This window comes from Nanorana parkeri, unplaced genomic scaffold (genome assembly GCF_000935625.1).
Source record: "Nanorana parkeri isolate BGI_ZX_2015 unplaced genomic scaffold, ASM93562v1 scaffold30, whole genome shotgun sequence".
In the NCBI taxonomy this organism is placed as follows: domain Eukaryota; kingdom Metazoa; phylum Chordata; class Amphibia; order Anura; family Dicroglossidae; genus Nanorana; species Nanorana parkeri.
Genome location: NW_017306298.1, coordinates 53,781 through 74,991, shown reverse-complemented (window position 1 = coordinate 74,991; position 21,211 = coordinate 53,781).

Below are 21,211 nucleotides of genomic sequence, written 5' to 3'. Positions count from 1 at the left end.
CTTTTCTGGGACAAATAGCTGGTATGATCTCCTTCTGAATATACTACTTTCCTGGCTATTATGCTCACCTTCTGTCTTCATTACGTTCTGAATCACAGACCAGAAAGAAGTATGCAGATCAGAAAAATCAGAAAAGAGTCCTTGTCTGCATGCTTGTTCTTGGTAAGTGACACAAAATTTTGAAGCTAGAGAGTCATCATGATAGCCAGGTGAGTAATTGCTCAGTGAGCAATGGCAGCATCCATGTTTTCTTTAGAGTGCATTAAAGTGACACTAAACTCAGTTGCTAAATCTTAAAAATGCATTCAAGTACTCTATGTATAAACAAAAATGTATCGTATTTGTGTATCACTCGGCTGTAGATCCTCAAATCATCTCTAAATTGGTGCTGACACTGTCGTTCCTTCTGGAGGGTGGCTACTTTTGTTCCCCATGGTCTCTGTGTGTAGCCACCGCTCCAAGCTCGCTCCCTGATGGACTGCAATCCCAATACAAATTAGATAACAAAATGTGAGATTTTAGTCCACCATGGGAGCGAGCTTGGAGCAGTGGCTACTTTACAACACACATAGCGACCATGGGGAACAAAAGTAGCCACCCTCCAGAAGGAAAGACAGTGTCAGCACCAATTCAGAGATGATTTGAGGATCAACGATTTGAGGGATAAGCTACATTTTTGCTATTAGTGTACTTGAATGCATTTTTAAGATTTAACTCCTGAGTTTAGTGTCACTTTAACACTTAAGTGTTCCATTGTAATGCCTTAACACACATGCATTATTGCATGTTGACGTGCACTGAGTTAAGTCAGCCCATTCATTATGAACAGACTGCCAATGCATCACGGTCAAAAAAAAACCCACACATGGCACTTTTTCTACAAAGCAGCGCACCATCATGCATGGTATGTCCATAGTGGTGTGCTGGGAAGCATTGGCCGCTACTGTACAGTATATTAAGGTGCTATTCACCATGAATGGCACTGCAATGCATCACATATTTTACCATGTGGAACACCAATGCAACAGTGTACACTTATAATGTAGTCCCCCTCCCCCAACACTCCTTTTAGTCTTTAGCTCATCATACACTTTACAATCTGACTGTACATTTTTCTTACCTTACCTGGAGTTTCTTACCTGGAAAACCACCAGTAACAAAACTTCCTGTTGCAGACTGACAACACTAAACCACTGCCTTCCAGTTACCAGCAGTGTTGTCAGCCTTCCATGTGAGCTTCTTAAGTTGGCCATTTGGCTGCCTATCTGATAGACCTGAACACTTGCTTGGGTAGGCTCTTGCCATAATCTGCAAGTATGCAAAGCACACTTTCATATGATGGCACACTCACCCTTAGTGCGCCCTTCTCCAATGATAAATCACTCAGACTCCCCGCCGCCACTCCATTAATGGCTGCTAATCTTTTCTGCCTGGTCTTCTTCTAGATATGGGGTTTGCTTTCAGGACATGCCAGTCATTGGGTGGCCACCGATATTGTATCCCAGGCAATGTGCACAAAATAAAATAATTTCTAGTAGCAAAGGTAAAATGTTGTTTGGATATCTCTTCTGTTAAAAACTCTGCCTCCTAGCATTTTTTTATCTAGAGATTTTTATTCATCTTTACACATTTTAACTGTAAAGCAGTTGATTGCTATGGGGCTTCAGCAACCTACAAACCTTTGGATAGAATGGAAGAGCTTTTGACTTTGGTCTTCAAATTTTATGTGAGTTGGGTACCAATCAGACAAGTTAGAAAACCTATCCTAAATTGCTATGCTCGTAGTTATCTGCTAAGGTAGCTAGCACTGTTAGCATTCACCTCCAATGCTCACTTATTTCTGTCAGGTCACCAAGCAAACCCAGAAATCACCAGAGATTTGGAGGTGTTCTCCTAGTCTTTTGAGTGCTTAACAAAATCTTCTGGCAAAGAATCACCCAAAAGTTGCACCAGTCTCTTACTCGACTTCATGTATGCCCAAAGTCACAAGTCTTGCAGATATTTCAGAAATCCCCACAATATTCTGTGACTGGCCCGAGGAGAGTCTGCGCACTGCACATGTCTCTCCACCAAAATATCAGGCACCAAACTTGCTTCTAACATCTTTGCAGCACAGTCAGAGGAGTTATGGAAGAGGGGTACAGAGGGGAGCAGTTGTGGAAGAGAGGTGCAAGAGGAGAGGAGGTACTGAAGAGGGTTGCAGAAGGTGCAGAAGTGAGAAGTTATAAAGATGGGGTGTAGGTGATGCAATGGAGAGCAATTGTGGAAGAGGGTTATAGAGGTGAGCAGCGGTGGATGAGGGGTTCAGGGAGTGCACTCTGCATGCAGAGCTATACATTACATATTCCTGACCACTGCATTCTGTACACTGGGCTATATGTTAAATGAACTTGACTATGAGAGCAGAAGTCAGGAGTGTGCAATGTACAGCATGGCACACCAAGTTAGCACAAGTTAGCAGTCAGGAATGTATGGCAGTATATACAGGAGTGGTGGTTTGTTTACATAATATAGGGCATATCACGTGTACCCCCTTATATCGCCAAAGGGATGCATATAAGGTTTGGTGAATGGAGTGTACAGAAATCTGTCAAAGACTGCAGACATGCAACAGGAAAAGGTCAGAGACTGAATATGCTGCAAAAGAAATCATGCATGACCAAACATGCAGTAGGAATTGTGTTCATTATCTAAACAGGTGTTTGATCGCTAAGTAGTCCCTTACTATTTTAATGACGTTCTTTTTTAAGGTAGGTTTTAGCTATCTGTCAATATTTTGCATGCAGAAATGCATATTTAATGGAAGAAGTTTGTAGAGTGTGTGCCTGTAGCTTTAGCACAGTGACACAGTGATTAAAGCATATTTTCTGGGTATAAATACTACAGCATATGTATGCTATTTATACAGCCAGTAGGCCCAGGTTCTACTTAACTATATCCCTTTAAACCCCTCCCACTGTGTGGTTTGTGTGGCCATGCCAACTACTGCTAGATCACTGCTTGAATGAAGTAGTGTGAGCTGAGCTGCCGAGTAAACAGCCACTCATCTAATAACTTCCTCAGTTCAAACTAAGGAAACTGGTTGGATGAGTAGTGAAAGGTCGTCAGTATTACAGAACAAGGCCAGTAAAATGTAGCTACTACTAATCATTCATAATTTCAACCTTTGGGTTAGCCTCCAAAAGAGCTCCAAAGACTCACCGTTCCACTCTAACTGCAGCTGCAGGCTATAGTGCGCTTCCCACTTTTTCAAACCAATCTCTTAAAGATCAGCCACACAAACCCAGTCTAGATACAATCCAAAATGTATTGAAATCACCCAAACAGGTTTCAAAAAGTAAATCCAAGAGAGTGGTAAGCAACGTGTACATCACCATGAACATTTCCCACACCACGCCAACGCCTCTCACGCATTTCAACACCTGGGTAAGTCTGTCAGCATGTAGAAAGTCCTCTCTCCGTTGGAGCCTGCCAAGGTTCGCTAAGTCTGCATTACCATCAATCTTCTTTACCAACTACAAGAGTGACAATATATTATAAACATGCATAATTTACATGAGTTTTCCTTAAAATGGACACTGATAAAGAAAACTTGTAACAGCTGTAGGAAAAAAACAAAGCCGGTCTAGTAACAGACAGGCATCACCTGCAAGGAAAACGTTTTCATCTCACTGCTATAGGTTACTGATATTTGTACTGCTTTTTCGAAGCGATAATATGGAAAGCATTTGTGCTGTATTGTTTTCATTCCAGCAAGTGAGTTATGCCATGTGGTTGGGAAAATGTTCAGCTGAGACAGTATCAAGTGAAAGTTGTGTCTGCCAGAAAGAGACGGCAAGATACATGATGCCTGTTCCAAGACCCCAGAGCAATTTAGCAGCCACATCTGGAAAACAAACCCTATTATCACCTTTCTACTGTGGGTGCTGGTTCTCTGTTTTCATGAATACCTTCTACCAATGTCAGAAAAGCTATAGACGAACGTCTCTTTGAGAATACACCATCTTTCAAGTCTTCATGAAGCCTGCAGTTTAAATTTATGTAATTTTATGGCTCACACAGGGCTTGGAGAACAAATTTCAATTACCCAGACATAAATTGGGCCAATGGAACTTCGGGTATATCTATAGTATTATCATGTGTGTAGTATTTCATCAGTAAGCAAATGACAGTTTTATAATACACGGAATAAGAACAATAAGCAGTGTCCGTCTGCCATCTTTCTCTCCCACTCTCTCCTTGCTCTCTTTCTCTTTGTGTCCCCTGCTGTGCTGAATGAGTCACCAATGTCCTCCCTACTGCCTCTCTGAAATACTGACAAGCTTTAGAAAACAACTCAGGTCTAATGGAAAAGAAGGATATTGTTTAAATTGAGGAACTGCTGGAATCTTTAAAACTAAGCTATTAACATTTTAAAGGTAACCTGCATAGAGAATAAAACCCCAAAATAACACCTCTGCTGTGTAGAAGGCACCACTTATCATTTACTGCCTGGACCTGCGCTGCAGCCCTATTACAAATCCGGTTATTTCCAGGTATTAAGCACAGGTATTCAGTCCATTCGCCCTTATACCATGCAGTGCCTGGTGATTGAGCTTAATAGGCTCACAAAGGGGTACTGACCATAGGGCATTGTATTTATTTATGAACTTTGCAGAGGCTCCAGCAGAGATAAAGACTGCAGAGAAGAGCAGGGAAGGTAACGAAAGGTACTAGAGGTTGCATTCTATACCCTGTTGAGAGTGAGTTTGGAGTACTATTTTCAATACAGGTTCACTGTGCCCAAACACGGCAAGCATAGACCAAAGGACTAGTCACCAGTATTGCCTTTTGACTTCCTGCAGCTGATCTTTCCTCCATTATTGTTTTGCTATGCCTTGCTCCACGTGTCTCTGTGTGGAGGCAGCCATTTTGTCTCAGAACAGGACTTTGCAAAGGTGGGTGGGGTGTGGAGTACAGTAGTGAGGAGGAAAGCAGAGAGAAGCATTGCATTAGCCAGGGTCATTCCTAGGAAAGTGAAAGCCCACAGCGCTAATTGACAGAAATCTAGCCCTGTATGGCTAGCTTAGCAATCTCATGGTAAGAGGGAGAAGCAGTACAATGAGGCAATAACTTGTGCCACGGTTCTCAAAGGAGAGAAGAGTCAATGGCTATCATTTAGATAGACCAGTGGTTCTCAACCTGTGTAACCTCAGGACCCACATTTGTCCTCAGTCATTAAGTTGTGACCCAAGTCATTAGGGTACCGTGCGTTCCGGTGCCGACGTACAAACTGTGGGTGGGTGGTGCATTTAGGGTACCATTCAAATGAATGGCAACGCAACACATGCCCCACACCAGAATTGCGTGGTACAGTTTAATGTACTGTACTAGTGTGAACGGGCTCTCAAAAACACTGACTTTCATACACAGACACAATCTCACAGACTTTTTTTAAGGTCCACCCAGTCTCCCTGCATTACGAGAACAGGAGTGGATCCTCAGCCTGGGGGGTCCATTGTGGGCTGCTGTGATGTGACGGAGCTCTGTCCATATGTACATGGTTTGTACAGCTCCCTTGCATGCCATGTAGAGGTTCAGGGAGCTAGAATGTGATGTCACTCCAGTCCAGGGCACATGTGGGAGCTGTAAGCAATGCACATATGGATGGAGCTCCTTTGCGGCCATAGCCTCATTCCATCCCACCTCAAGCTGACACTCAGAGCCGGGAAGCATATTTTAAATGGCTGCTTGGCGTGAGAACTAACAGTGCTGTGCTAGGGGTAGGCTGAGGAGCCTCTTACCTAGAAAAGTGGAAGGCATGTGGCGACCCACTGAACACGGGGTCACGACCCATTTTTGGGTCACGACCCACCAGTTGAGAACCAAGGAGATAGACCCATCTTGATTTGTAGGTAGCGTATAAGCCTATGTTTAGGCAGCTGAAAGACACACAGTCTCCATTAGGAGGTACTGGGAGCAATTATGTGTAGTTCTCCCAAAATATCTATGTGATTTGCTGGCTGCAGTCTACACATACAACAGCAATAAAATGTCCAGTCACAAGCTGAAAGAGGGACAAGACCTGATATAACTGCATATTCAGGCAGAGCTGCGTTGGGGGGCAAATCTGTTTTAAGGAGGAACTCCAGGAATCTAAAAAGGTAACTCTTGCAGTGGGGCTACCCCACACTGCAGGGGTTAAGTGCTCATTTTGTCTAGGGGGCTCAAATAAAAGAAATGTGCACACCTGATCCTCAGTCCCGCCTGGCTGTAAGACTGGTCCCCAAAGCCTCCTTTCCCACAGGCTCTGGCAGCTCAAGGGCCGGTGATGTCATCATATCTAATGCAGGTCCATTAGACATGTAGATGCCAAGGGGCATAGCACAGCTGAAGTGGGGGGAGAGAAGTAAGTGCTGATCACTGCAGGACTAAGGATGAGGTGAGTATATCTTCCATATACAGTAATGGAGAAGATAAAGTCTTTTAACTTCGTATTAAACTCTCAAATTTTTTTTCAATAATGAATCCAGTTCAAAAAAATAGAAATTACCAAACAAAGCACTGCTTTACTTTTTTGCCCAAATACTTACAATCATCATGTTTCTGAACAGCTGCCTCTGAGTCTCTCAGCTCAGCTTCCCTGAACTTCCTGTCCAGTACAAGAACACAAGGGTAAAGCAGACTCCAGCAACTGTTCATCTACTAGCTTGGAGAAGAGAGGAGGAAGCAGAGAGGTGCGGGAGTAGCTTGATTTGCTGTGTCTGCGTGTTTGTGGAGACACACAGCTTACTAGCTTACACAAGAGTGACTGCATAGCACTCTGCTTGAGAAGGAGTCACTCTAAAACAGGAAGTCAGGACCAGTGCTCAGAGGACCAGCTGATTCTACAGGAAATTCAACTTTTAAACATCAAGACGCAAAATCTATTGTAAGTGATTTCATCAGCATTTAAAGTAGCTTAAAGTGACATTGAACCCTGAGATTTTTTAACATAAACCAATACTGTAATGTGTGCCTTACTGCAATCCATGGTAGTTTCCCTTCTCTTTGCTGCTCTCCCTTTTAAATCCTCATGTCTTCTCATGTTTGGGGAGAACTTCCCTTTGCTGCTGACTGCCTCTTTCTGTAGTGCTGGCTCAGGTTGTGAATCTTCACACAGACACCATGTATCCATTTCAGAGACAAGGCAGTCTGCTGCAAATCAGAAGTTCTGCCCAGCATGAGAAGAGATACAGATTTAAAAGGAAAAGCAGCAAAGAGAATGGAAACAACCATGGATTACAGTAAGGCACACATTACAGTATTGTTTTATGTTAAACAATCTGAGGGTTTAATGTCACTTTAACATCCTTTTGACTTTAATATAACTTAAAATCTTAGGACTTCATGACATGAATATCAAAACTTTTGGCAGGTAAAACAGCTCTCATATTTGTTTATCTTCTTTTGGCTAAATGACTAAATGTTGTTATTTTCCTTTGCACAAAAATAGAAGGATTTAACATTTATCAGAATATAAAAAATCTAAACATTTGTTTGCAGCAGTTTTGTGACCACCAACTCACTCCCCCATCTTTGAAAACATCAGTTAGTGGTGTAGCAATGATCAGTTGATAAATACGGACAGGCAATACGATTACACCGTCTGCAACGATGACTCAATAGGTGTACATGAGTTCCGGCAATATATCTGTAGAAAATTCATTTTTGTGCAAATTTCTTACCCCGGATAGGAAACGCTTTACAACTTTTTTCCAATTACATTCAATAAGGATGAGTCAGATACAGTATTTAAGCCATTCTTCAAGGCTTCCATAAGCAATCTGACCGTGTTGCTTATAACATTACTGTAAATGTGATTTGTAGTCGTGAAACTGTTTCCTTTTTTTTCACATTTGCTGCTGGATGGTTTTTCTAGGAGCCTCATTCAAACCAAAGCATCCATGGGTATATGTGAGCAGAATATCTGTTTGGTATTGTTGTCTATTAAAGGAGAACTATGAGGTGAGTGCTTTTCACTCACCTCATAGTTCTAGCCGACCTGTGACAATGAGACTGTCACAGGTCGGCTCAGTAGATCGGGAGGTGAGCAAACACATACCGGGTTCGCTCGCCTCTCGATCCTGTCACGGCTCTCTGCTGTGACAGGGGGAGGGGCCGGATTCCCCTCTCCCTGCTCCGATCTGCCAGCGCTGACTGGCGGAACGGACGGGGGAGGGGGCGGGTACAGCTGGCTCTGCCTCTAGATAGGCAGAGCCAGCTGTCACTCACGCAGCTGGGCGGATACCGTAATCTACGTTCGGATCCGCTCCGGCTGCGGCGTCTCAGTATACCGCGAGCTGTAGCTCACAGGATACTGAGCTTAGGGTAACGGGAGGACGCTAGTTTGTGTCCTCCCGTTACCCTAAGGAGAACTATGGGGAAAAACACTGACCCCATAGTTCTCCTTTAAACATCCTGACTGGGTTGTACTACATGGTGCTGCCACTTTAAAGTGTATTTCCATTTTTTAAGCCAAATTGGGATAACACATATTAGTTACACGTTCTCATTCACATCACATAACTTGAAAAAATATTTAAAAGCTTCTGCTTAAATTTTTTTGATTTACTTAAAAATCCCACTAGTGCCCCCCTTATGTAATGTTAAGGAGGGGGCTGTGAAATTATGTTTACCACAATGAACCCTGTCTGTACTGTGCTGAAAGATTTAATTATCAGTCGTGAACTAGATTTGAACACTGTGCCCGGGAGAGTTTTTTTTTTTTCGTTTTTTTTGACAGCAGCAGAGCCGCCGGACAATAGGAAACTATTGGGCGGAGCTAGCTGTCACTGCTAGCTCCGCACAATCATTTTCTATTTACTTTTAAAAAAATGTCACTCTTTTTCTGTTCTGCTCGGTACCTCTGAGGGACCGAGCAGAACAGCCAAGCCGAATGCCGCTCAGCCACATCAGGTCGGTCATTCACTCGGCTGCCTATGGCAGCTTAGTGAATAGACCCCTGTCTGTCCTAGAAAAGGGTTGAATACTTATTCACTAAGCTTCCGAAGGCAGCCGTATAAATATCCGAACCAATGGCTACTTTAGCCTGTGCAGCTATTCACTGCAGCCGCGAACGGCTATTTTTAGCCATACATCAGCTCGCTTCACCTACCTTCACCTCAACCGGACAGCCTTAGCTCGTCTGGCCGAAGCGAAGGGGACAAATCATGCGCCTCACACGATGCAACATCTGGATCAGCTTTCATAAAAGGGGCACCCAGATGCGCCCCCCCCCCCTCGTGAATGAGTAAGGGGTAGTTGTTACCCCTACTTATTCCCCGAATACATGTAAAGTAGTAAATAAACACACCACATTGTATACAAAGTCCTTTATTTGAAAACACAACACAGGTTTTTGACGAGTCCTTTCATTTAATTTTGTTTAAAAATGTCCATCGACAAAGTTGATTTTTCAATCGATTTTGCTGAAGGAGCCGGGTGGATTATCTTCAGCCAAAAAGTATCTGCAGCCAATCATGTGAAGTCTCTGCTTGGGTGTTCCGCAGCCAGCTGTCAAAATACAGTGGCCGGCAGGAGAGATTTCTCCATTACACACGTGAAAGCACAAAAATGTTTTCTTTTTCCTAGCTATTAAAATTAAATTTTTCAGATTTCGAATCTGAAATTCGATTCGGTTCGTCATTTTCGGTTCAGATGGATCCAAATGCTTTGTTTTTTGGTTCAGATCCATCCAAATTTTTCGTTTTCATTTCAGTTCACATCAATTCCAAAATATTTGGATTTGAAACTATTTGGATAGAGTTCATCCAGCTAAATGTCAAAATCGAAAAAAAAACAAAACAGCGTGGGGTCTCTCCTAAATTACTACCAGACCATTAACGCCTGGTAGGAATTTCAGCGAAGTCCAAATCCCACTCGCACCGCCACGGTCTCAGAACCACAAGGCATATGTGGTGCCCAGGTGACCATACGGATGGCGCCGTGAAACACACTAATAGTAAACAAAAGTAATTCACTGGCACACACTTGAAGGGTATTTAAAGTATTGATATGTTTATTCAATACCAGATGCCACATACTGTCATACGATGCTAACGTTTTGGGTCCGCACAGGGATCCTTCATCAGAGCGACAGTGACACAATGCATAGGTGAACATGCAGGTATAAATACACATCAATCCAGGTGCAAACAGACAGCCCATCACGCCATGATGACGTAATTCCCGCCAAAATTCAAAAAGATAGACACACGCACATCAACACAGAAGAATTCTATTAGTATTAAGTGCAAAAACAAAAGTTTAAAAAAAACAAAACAAAAAAACTATTTTTTTCTTTTTTCAAAGCCTGTTCAAACGTAGATGTCTAGGCTACATCTGTGTATGGATCCCTGTCATTGGATTTACCTGTTGTCGATGCTGCAGCATCCCCGGTTGCCATGGTCACCAATGTAGCGTGCAGAGCGGTGCCTGTTCCCCGTCGGGACACAGCAATGAACTGCGCATGCGCCGGAGGCCCTAGATCCGCCCCCGGCGTCTCCTTGTTGCTAGGATACAGTGCAAGTGGCCGGGCTGTCATCCATGGCCGCTCCTCTGCTGGTAACAGACGGCAAGGGGGGAGGCTGAAAGAACAAAGTGGCGAGGCATCTGAAATACATAGGGTCAACAGGCCACATATAAGAAGAAATGAATGCCAAATGAATAACATAGGATCAGGGGTCAACAAGCCAGATATAAGAAAAAATACATAACAAAGCACTGAAACCAGAGGGGGTGGGGGTGGTGGGGGGAAACTCAATCAAAAAAGGGGGTGAGAAAGAGGGGTAAAAGGCCTTATTTGGTTTTGATGGTTAAGATTCATAGTAGATCCCTACAGTCAGAGAAATGGTCCTAAAGGTGTACAGGACACAAAGGAATGGAAATAGCATCAGTCCATAAGGAAGCATGTATAGGATATCGTACTGTTAAGTCCCCTGGGATGCATGGTCTCTAAAGTATGTATCCAAAATGCTTACCTGTTATGGTTACCGCCCCGGGCGGTTTTTGCACCTGTTCTATTACCATCGCACGTAGTTCATGTACCTGGTGATTGTGCATGGCAAAATGTATGGCGACCGGTTTGTTGGGGTCCATTTCCCTCCTGGAATTTCAGAGAGGACCCAATGCCAAAAGAAAAATAAAGCGTGAGGTCTCTCCCAAAATCCCTTACCAGACCCTGCCAGAGCAGGAAGAGGGGGAGGGGGCGATCGGGCAGGGTCTCCATATTAATGAGGACAAGGGCCTTTCCCCACAGCCCTGACCCACTGGTCGCGGGGGTCTGTGGGCAGGGGGGCTTATGTGAATTTTGGTGCTCCCTTCCATACCCCACGCTTTTTTTTTTTTTTTTTGGTATGGGTGCTCCCTAAAATTCCTACTAGACCTTAAGGGTCTGGTATGAATTTCGGGGACACCAATGTTGGTTTTTAAAAAAATCAAGTTTAAGACATTTGTGATCACAACTAAGAACTACCAAAACACCAGTGTATACATGGTTGTGTCATCTCTGACTTTGCATAATTTGTTCGAATTGTTTAATTCGGCACGTGTGGTGTATCTCAGTAAAGGTTCCCCAATATATTCAGACATCTATGTAATTGGCATCAAGGGTACCACTCCCTTGAATATCCTCTATGGTTTTCTCTATGCCCTCTATGAATATCCTCTATGCCCATACAGTAAATCGTCCACATTTCCTGAAGAAGCAGCATTGTGTCTGTGAAATGCGTCAAACCTCACCTTTACCGCATCAGAAGACTCAACAATTAAATATTGTGAAATAATTAGGTTGTTATGGTATATTTGGAACTAGCTGACTGGTGGACTATATTAGGGGAGTACAACATGTTGAATTAATTTGCTTCATGTCCATTAGTATAATACAAGTGCAAAAAAATATTTTATACAGATACACTATGAACATATTGTATGTATAATAAAATAAATTATTTTTAAACTTAAAAAAAAACACTTTGTGTGAATCCATTGAAGTAGCACCTCAAAAGTCCCATTGCCCATTTTCTGGTTGTTCTTGCATTCTAGATAGGGATGTGGTGCAAATGACCCAAGCTGGCTAGACCAACCATGTAATTTTTGTATTCTTTGTGTACTTTATTTCTCTTTTCTTCCCCAGTCTCTTGACAGTGGCCATGTTTACTAAGGGCAGATTACTAGCTCTCCATTTACTTTCTGGATTTCTGTCACATGTGACTAGAACATGTGGTAATGCACATCATCTCAGGGGAGGAAAATGCCTTTCCCTGAGATCTCATGAGATTACAGATGAGATTTCCCAGCAATGCTCTGCTGATGACAAGGCAATATCAGTGTGCATTGCTTTGGCAAACTGAAGTCATTTTGCCCTTTCAAAGCAGGAAGTGAATGCTCTGCAAGTGTAAGTATTTCAAAATCACAGCATTTTACTCCTGACATGTCTATGTTATTATCAATCATCATACATAGAGGGGTGCATTGGTAGAATTAGATTTTGTAGTGTAAAGGTCCGCTTTAATATTTAAAACAACTGACTATAATCTGCAAAAACTCATCAAGATTGTGCATGCTTCTACCGCCAAGAAAGAACATCCAATTGAAACATAAGGGTGTGGTATCTTTGTTTTTTCACAAAAATATCATAGTTTAATAATTCTTCCAGATGAAATGTAGGCACAATTTGAATATATAATAAAGCTTTACAAAGTGTAATTTTTTTTGACTACCGTGGCTAGTTTACTGGCAGCAGCTAATTCAAACTGGTTGGTTGCTATGGGTTTTTTCAACTTTCCACATATATTTTGCTCAGTGGACTGCTGTAAAGTAAACCTGTTCTTTGCCCATGTAACTTCCCTCCCCAGGAATACATACCTTTCCTTCTTCTTCCACCCCCCACTCCATTCAGTAGCTGGAATATAATGGAAGCCTTCTGTAAGCTACGAGTTACTCGAGTTGGAGCTTACACAGAGCTGGAGACTGTCTCCCCGCTCCCGTGTGACAGCAGTGGGCCAATCACCAAGCACCAGTGCTGTCAAATGAGAGGAAGGGAAGTTAGTCACATGCTTCTCATATTTCCTTTGCTCTTGGCAGCTAAATGTAGGGGCAGGGTAACGAAGGAAATGTGATTATGTGCTAGTAGGGCTGGAGACATTAAAAGAGAACTATGGGGTAAACTTTGTATCCCATAGTTCTCTTCAGGGTCACGGGAGGACATATACTAGCGTCCTCCGGTTACCCAAATCTCAGTATATAGCGAGCTACAGCTCACTATAAACTGAGAGCGCTGCAGCCGGGACGGATCCCGACAATACTGTTGAGATCCACCCAGCTGGCTGATTGACAGTGGGCTCTGCCTATCTAGAGGCAGAGCTAGCTGTACCCTCTCCCTCGGCCGCCTGTTCCTCCAGTCAGCGCTGGAGGATTAGAGAGGGGAGGGGGGAAACCCTGCAGGGAGCGGTAAATGACAGTCACTACTCTCTGCAGGGAGATGATCAGGAAGTCAATAAAATCAATAGAATCGACGTGTGACAGTTTCATTATCACACGTCGGCTGTAACTCCTTTAAAGTGCAACTAAGTTTTGGATAAAGTGGAGAGAGATTGGAACACCTGTCAGGTTTTTATTGCTGTCTGTGTCCCCGTTAGGGAGATTCACTCTCTCTGTTTCTCCTGATGACTGCTATATCCGAAAGTGAAAGAAAATCCAAAATTGTGGGTTGTCACCAGAACAGGAATAGTTGGGAAATCTTCCAAATGGGGACACCAGTTGTGGTGACGCTGCTGACCACCAGAGATTTCCTTTTCTTTGAAGGGATTTCCTTTTCACTTCCCGTTTTGGTTATCAGACAGGAAGTAAAGGGAAATCTCCCCGATAGGGCACAGGTGGCATAAAAAAGCTGATAGAAGTTGTAACCCTCCCCAATTCTATCCATTTGATAGCAAACCTGTTTACTTTACCTCTCATGAACAAAGCACGGGTTCATTTTATTGAATACCTTGTAATGCTGTAAATAGAGAAATCTCTAAGTTAATGAAATTAGTGGGCGTTAATCTACTGGAAAAATCAGGTAACCATGGATTGCTGTTCTCAAAGGTTTTAATATCACAAACAACCCACACATCTATGGTTGTCTTGAAAAACAAGCAGCAAAAATAAAATAAGATTCCTCGCCGAGTAATTACTAATACTGGTAATCCTTTGTATTAGCGTGATTTATTAATTTTTATGCAGTGGGCTTAAAGAAAGATCCCCGTCAGGGAATTACGTGGTCAGTCGTTTTGTTGAAGTTCTAAAGTTCTTTGAAATTTGGTTTAGAAATCAGCTCCCATTCACACTACGTGGGCAGGGAAACATGTTGCACGTTTTGGCTCATATTGTTGTGTATCAGCATTGGGCTTCACATTCAATAGGCTGCCCTATGCCTGGCAAACATGGCAAAGAAGCTTATGCAGCAGTTTGAGCTGTGAGCTCTGTGCACTTCTTTGACCAAGTGTTTGTGCAGATTAGCACATGTGCCAAGATATGCGTCTTGCTTGCCATGTTTGGGCTGCCACAAGAGTGACATATGCATTTTGCATGCACAACTAGTGTAAATGGAGGCTTAGTCGATCACACATACCATCCACTTTGACTAATCAAATGTAGAAAAACTATAAACATTTAGTCCACTTGATACTTTTATTGTAGATTGTGAACAAGAAGATAGAAAGATAGCTAGATCGATTGATGGATAGATAGATAGATAGATAGATAGATAGATAGATAGATAGATAGATAGATAGATAGATAGATAGATAGATAGATAGATAGAAAGGTAATAGACATATAAAAGATAACCCTAACCTGTCCGTCTATCTCCCACCTTGACTGCCTTTAGGCGTTCCCTAAAGACTCATCTCTTCAGGGAAGCCTATCCCCCCTCAACCTAACCACTGAACCTTCACATTCTCACATAATTCATTCCCACAGCTACCACAGCTACCTCATGTATCATTTCCCCCTCCTCTTTTAGATTGTAAGCCCTCAGGGGCATGGCCCTCCTTACCATCTTGTCTTGAATTGTATTGTAACTGTAATGTCTTCCTTATATTGTAAAGCGCTGCGCAAACTGTTGGTGCCATATAAATACTATGTAATAATAATAATAATAATAATAATTATCTATCTATCTATCTATCTATCTATCTATCTATCTATCTATCTATCTAAATAAATAAAAACAATTCAAGTAAACAAAATGAATATTGTACACACCATCATAATGTGATCTTGTATAGGAGAAGGAACATCAACGATCTCACATATTTAATAGTGTAACGTGAATTGATCTGTTACAAATTAGAAATGATATTACTATTGATGAACAATGATTTGTTGAGAAAAAAATGAGTTTTGCAACCAGGTCTTAATGTAGCTAACAAGAACACAGATAAAAATGTCAAAACCAAATATAGACAGAGACATACATTATTTTATTTTATGCCTATCACAGTATATTAATCATGCTTCATCCAGTCTCCTTTGTCAGAATATGAATTGACAGCAAGAAACAGATTCAATATACAGTATTTATATATGTGCAATTTCATCTACTGATCTATCTTTCTATAAACTGACACTAGGTATAATAAGGCAGAGGAACTTCCATTCTTCTATTTATCTATCTATATTCAAGCCCTATTGAAGTCAATGGCAGGGGAATCTTGAAAATTCTTGCAATTTGCAAAGGTAACAGGCAGGGCAGTGTTCAACAAAGTAAATGGGGAGTTGACCTGGGGAACATGTACCAATGCCAAACCAACTTAAGAAATACCATCTAGCAGGGTGGGGGAGGCCCTCTGTTTTATGCAACTTCGAGGGTGACATGGAACAAAACTCCAATCCTTTGAAATTATATATGTATATTTTTTTTACTTTTACATTATGCCACGGCTTACATAGAGCAGGTTTAGGAGTGTGCCTAAATAAGATTTATTGAGTGCGCCCAATAAGATTTATTCATTTTAGGGGGCAAAAGGTTTTTTTAGGTCGTTTTTTTAATCTGGCAGTATTAGACCAGAATTGAGAGATCGAAGTAACAGACACAACAGGTCTAAAAGCTTTCAGAAGAATTACACTTCCAAAAGTATAAGGCTAAAGCAATCAACTGTATACCAATTGCTAAACATTGGCAAAATATCTTCAGTACATAGTTTGTGATCTTCCTTTTGCGGAGTTCCACACACTGTATTATCTGCAAAGTTTAATAAAATGTCAACACAGAGTGCACCAAATCACTTTAAAACCACAACCCCACATTCCAGGAACTTTTTAGGATAAAATAATAAATACAACGCAATATTTCAGAGACAATAGCCAGACTAAAAGGACAGTGGTGGATGAGTATATAAGCAGCTTGATTGGGCTGCAATGTAAGAGGGAGAGAAGAGACATTTTTTATACAGAAATAAAATATAGAGTGCATTATTTCAGAGACAGCAGCCAGAAATACTGTACAGACTGCACGATATTTAATCAGGTTTACTGGGTCTCAATGTAACAGGGGAGAGAAGAGAAAGGTTGTGCCATGAAATACAGTGAATTATTCCTGAGACAAAGGACAGAAAAATTGTATAGGCTCCATAGTCAGTACTGAAGCATTTGGAGTAGGCTTTATTATGAAAAGGACACACAGTATGCAGATTTGCAGCCCCACAATCCGCATTTAAGTTTAAATATGTCACAGGAATAAGTAAGAAATATTATACAGACTACATAGACAACAATGCAGCAATTGGAGTAGGTCACATTTTAAAATTGATGCATGACACAATGCATGCAGCTGTTTAGGCCAAGTATACATAATAAAGTGTATTTTGTACACAAAAAAAGGTAAGGAATGCTGTGCACATTATTTCTACACTCTTTGTATTTACAGTAAAAGGACTATTGGGTCTAATCACTGAGAATACAAAGTGTGATACACAAATATATGTAACCAATTGAAATGGAATTCACAGTAATGTAGCACTTTACAGCACTCCATACTTTGTAGCTCAATACACTGCAATTCACAGTTAAGTAACACTGTATATAACACTGTATAGCTCTATATGTAGCACTACATAGCACTGTATAGCAGTAACAATGCCTCCATGGAAATGCTCGGTCAGCTGCCTATCTACTCTAACACCACTCACACACTTTGATAAAAAGGCTAACAGGAATGCTATTTTTTATAGAGTGGGGACTAGCACATTAGGAAACCCACATATTTGGCCCTTCTATCCCAGTTCAAAGGCTAGGAATTGGACTGATTGGAATGTTGGAATGGTGTGTGAATCATCACATTAGTTTGCAATTTTCCTGAACTGCGAACAGCTAGATGCTCATTCCTTCTCAGTGGATATATTTAGCTGTTTGCTAACAGAATATGGACAGAAGGGGTAGGAAAGAACATTTGTACATGGGTTAAATACTTGTTAAAAAGAGAAAATAAAACAGTTGGAAAGAGAGCATATTCCAAATGGATAAATGTTATCAGTGGTGTACCACAGATTTGCTGTTGGACCCATATCTTCTGTAATTATATGCTTATGGCACACAATGACATAGAATTATTAAAACTCAGCAGGATAGCGACATATTACAAAAAAATACTGATCCATTCGATATCCGGAATTCGGATCGATCCAAAGTTTTTGTTTTCAGATCTGTTTGAATCTATTTGGATGGAGTTTAGTTGATTTTAAGTGTGAAAATTAAAAAAAACAGCGTGGGGTCCCCCTCCCTAAAATTCATACCAGACCTTTTAGGTCTGGTAAGAATTTTAGGGGGGACCCCATGCAATAAAAATAAAATGTTCATGAGAACAAGGGCCTTTTCCCCACAACCCTGGCCCGGTGAGTGTCGGGGTCTGTGGGCAGGGGCGCTTATTTGAACATGGGTGCCCCCTTTGTAAAGGGGGCACCCAGATGCCGCCCCCACCCCGTGAATGAGGAAGGAGTCATTGTTACCCCTACTCATTCACCAAATAACAGTAAAATAGTAATAAATAAACACACAATAAACACACTAACATAAATGGTCCATATAGTGAGCTTAGTGACAAATGATTCACTTTAAGGTCACTGCAAAGGACAAGGGGGCACTATTTGCGTCTGGAGGAAAAGAGGTTTAACCTTTGCATACGAAAAGCATTCTTTACAGTTAGAGCTGTGAAAATGTGGAACAGACACCCCCAGGAGCTAGTTCTAGCGAGCTCAGTTAACTGTTTTGAAAAAAATCTGGATGTATTCCTAAATGCACAGAATATTACTGGATATTGAGTTCTTATAGGTATATTACACACCAGAAATTGTTGATCCATGGAATATCTGATTGCCTTATGGGATCAGGAAGGAATTTTTTTCCCCTGTTGGAACAAATTGAACCATGCTTTATAGGCGTCTTTTGCCTTCCTCTGGATCAACAGTGGGTAATTGTGGGCATAGCGTTCTGCTTAGGCTTTTCTTCTTTTTTTTATATCTCTATAAGTTGAACTTGATGGACATGTGTTTTTTTTCAACCTGACTAACTATGTAACACTACACCATGCCCCAAAGTCCTTTATTTGAAAAAAGAAAAAAACATCGACACAAATTTTGACAAGTCCTTTATTCCAAACCCCCCCCCCAAAAAATGTCCATCGATATAATACCCAGGTCAATCACGTCACCAAGCGATGTAGATCCTTATCAACCATGATGCCCGCCACTTCCCAACTTGACAAAAGAAAAAATCCCTGCAGCCTACCGCCACGCCTGACAAACTCTCGCCGATAATGACAGCTCTGCTCCTGAATGTAAACAAAGGGGTGGAGCAAGCCATGATCTCACAGAACTTGTTTCACCCCTTTGTTTACATTCCATTAGGGGACCGAGTGTAAGGAACTCACCTCTGGGACGTCCGTCGCTCGGCGTGGAGCTCCACCGCCCTGCCGCTGACGTCACGCGGCGCAGCCCTCCCAGTCCGTTTAAGCCACGGATTTCAATTGCACGGCGTTCGTGCAATGAAGTGAACGCCGTGCCATTCGCTCCTCCAACAAACTCAAAAACAGCAGTTGTAACTGCTCAGCTCCAGACGGAATCCCCTCTTCAAACCAACCCCACAGGACTCTTTCTCTGGCAGTTCCCCTGTCCACCCTCTCTAGTTAGCTGCAGGGTAAAACCTCTGATACCTCTTTCTACCAGGATTACCTCCATAGTAATTCAGCTCCAAGGCTATCCGCTGCTCTTGGTCCTACAGGAAGGAACCATCCTTTTGAGATCCTCATATCTCTAAGCTACTGCAACTACCACCGTGGCTGGCTGTTAAACCTTCATCTCCACACCCCAAGTTGCTGCAACTACCACCGTGCCTGGCTATTAAACCTTCATCTCCACAATCCAAGAGATTGATACTTCCATTGTGTCTCACCCGAACTGCGAGTATATATTCTACTTGTCTACTTATGAATTGCTCATTTATGCTTGAACAGAAGTGACATTAACTTCCAGTTAATTATTTTTTGAACTGCCAATTATACTTAGATTCTATAAACCTGTGCACCTGATCACACCCTACTACTACTGTGATTAAACTTGCATCCTAAGCTGAGATCCATTGCGTGACTCTTCCCTCATAGCACGTTACACCGAGAGCTGTCACAGTAAAGCTATAGGCTTCTTTACATGATTACCAGGCTGACCTTAACTGCTTTTGGGATAGAGAAACTTGTTTACAAAGCTCAAGCTCAGATTACTCTTTTGTCATGGGTGCACCATGTATGAAATGTGTATCTGTATAATAAAGATTTTATGTAAATAGTAAAAAAAGGTATGCTGCATCAACCTAAAAATAAAAAAAAAGACATTGACCCAAAACTTCTCTATTTTTATTTGAAAGATCATGGAATTACTGGTGAAATGCTCAAAAGAATTGTTGAGAATTTTTATAAAGATTGCCATGTAATTGAAGACCTAGAAATGTGCATCACAAGTTGTTATAGTTTTCCTTTGGATAACCTATCCCAGGTTACAGCACTACAGTGATCCTCCTATGCGTGTGATGTGGGGTTTTCAGAGAATATTACTCATGAGAAAATAGAGTGAACATGGATGACATTTGATATCCTCCTTATCTGAGACAAGCCTAACAGGCTCTCAGGAAGCCTAACAAGCTATAAACCCATTACTATGTGAAGTGTGTGTGTACTGCCAATGTATACCTCTGTACGCCAATCTGAACAACTTCTTTAGCATTGACATTTGGAAAGAAAATAAATAAACTACAAGGGAAAGAGCGAACATAGGGTATAAAAAGCTCATGCTGGTGGTTCATCATTGTGCTGAAGGATTTTTCACAATGAAAGCAAATTAAATCATTGCTTAGTCTTACAATGTGATTCAAGTGTTCTGTACTGGTAACTGCTAAGTCATGTTTCAGTCATCACGAGCTGATCTTCCCATAAGAGAAGGGCATCCATGACTTTCTTATTGCTGTTGAAACAAATGGCATCCCCAGCTACTGCATGATGACACTTTAATTATTAAGAATACTCTCTGCAATATGTGCACTTATGTGTATTATTATGTGTTTGTGTGTATGTGTGTGTATATACTGTGTATACAGTATATACATACATACTGCCTGGCCATAAAAAAAGTCACACACTCTAATATTTAATTGGACCACCTTTACCTTTGATTACAGCACACATTCACCATGGCATTGTTTCAGTAAGCTTATGCTATGTCTCAACATTTATTTTTCGTCCACAGCTGCATTCATTTTTCACCAAGATCTTGTAGTGATGATGGGAGAGTCTGACCATTGCGTGAAGTCGTCTCCAGCACATACCAAAGATTCTCAATGGGGTTAAGGTCTGGACTCTGTGGTGGCCAATTCATGTGTGACAATGATGTCTCATGCTCCCTGAACCACTCTTTCACAATTTGAGCCCGATGAATCTTGGCATTGTCATCTTGGAATATGCCCGTGCCATCAGGGTCATTCAATATATACAGGTAGGCAAATGGGGACAAAATGTGGCTGAACCTAGACCTGACCAACTGAAGCAACCCTAGACCATAACACTTATCCAATGGAAGGCCCATACCTATTTGCTAAGCTAAATCCAGGTGGTGACCTATTTTTGGTCAACCAATATATATTGTGTGTGTATGTATATGTCTATATA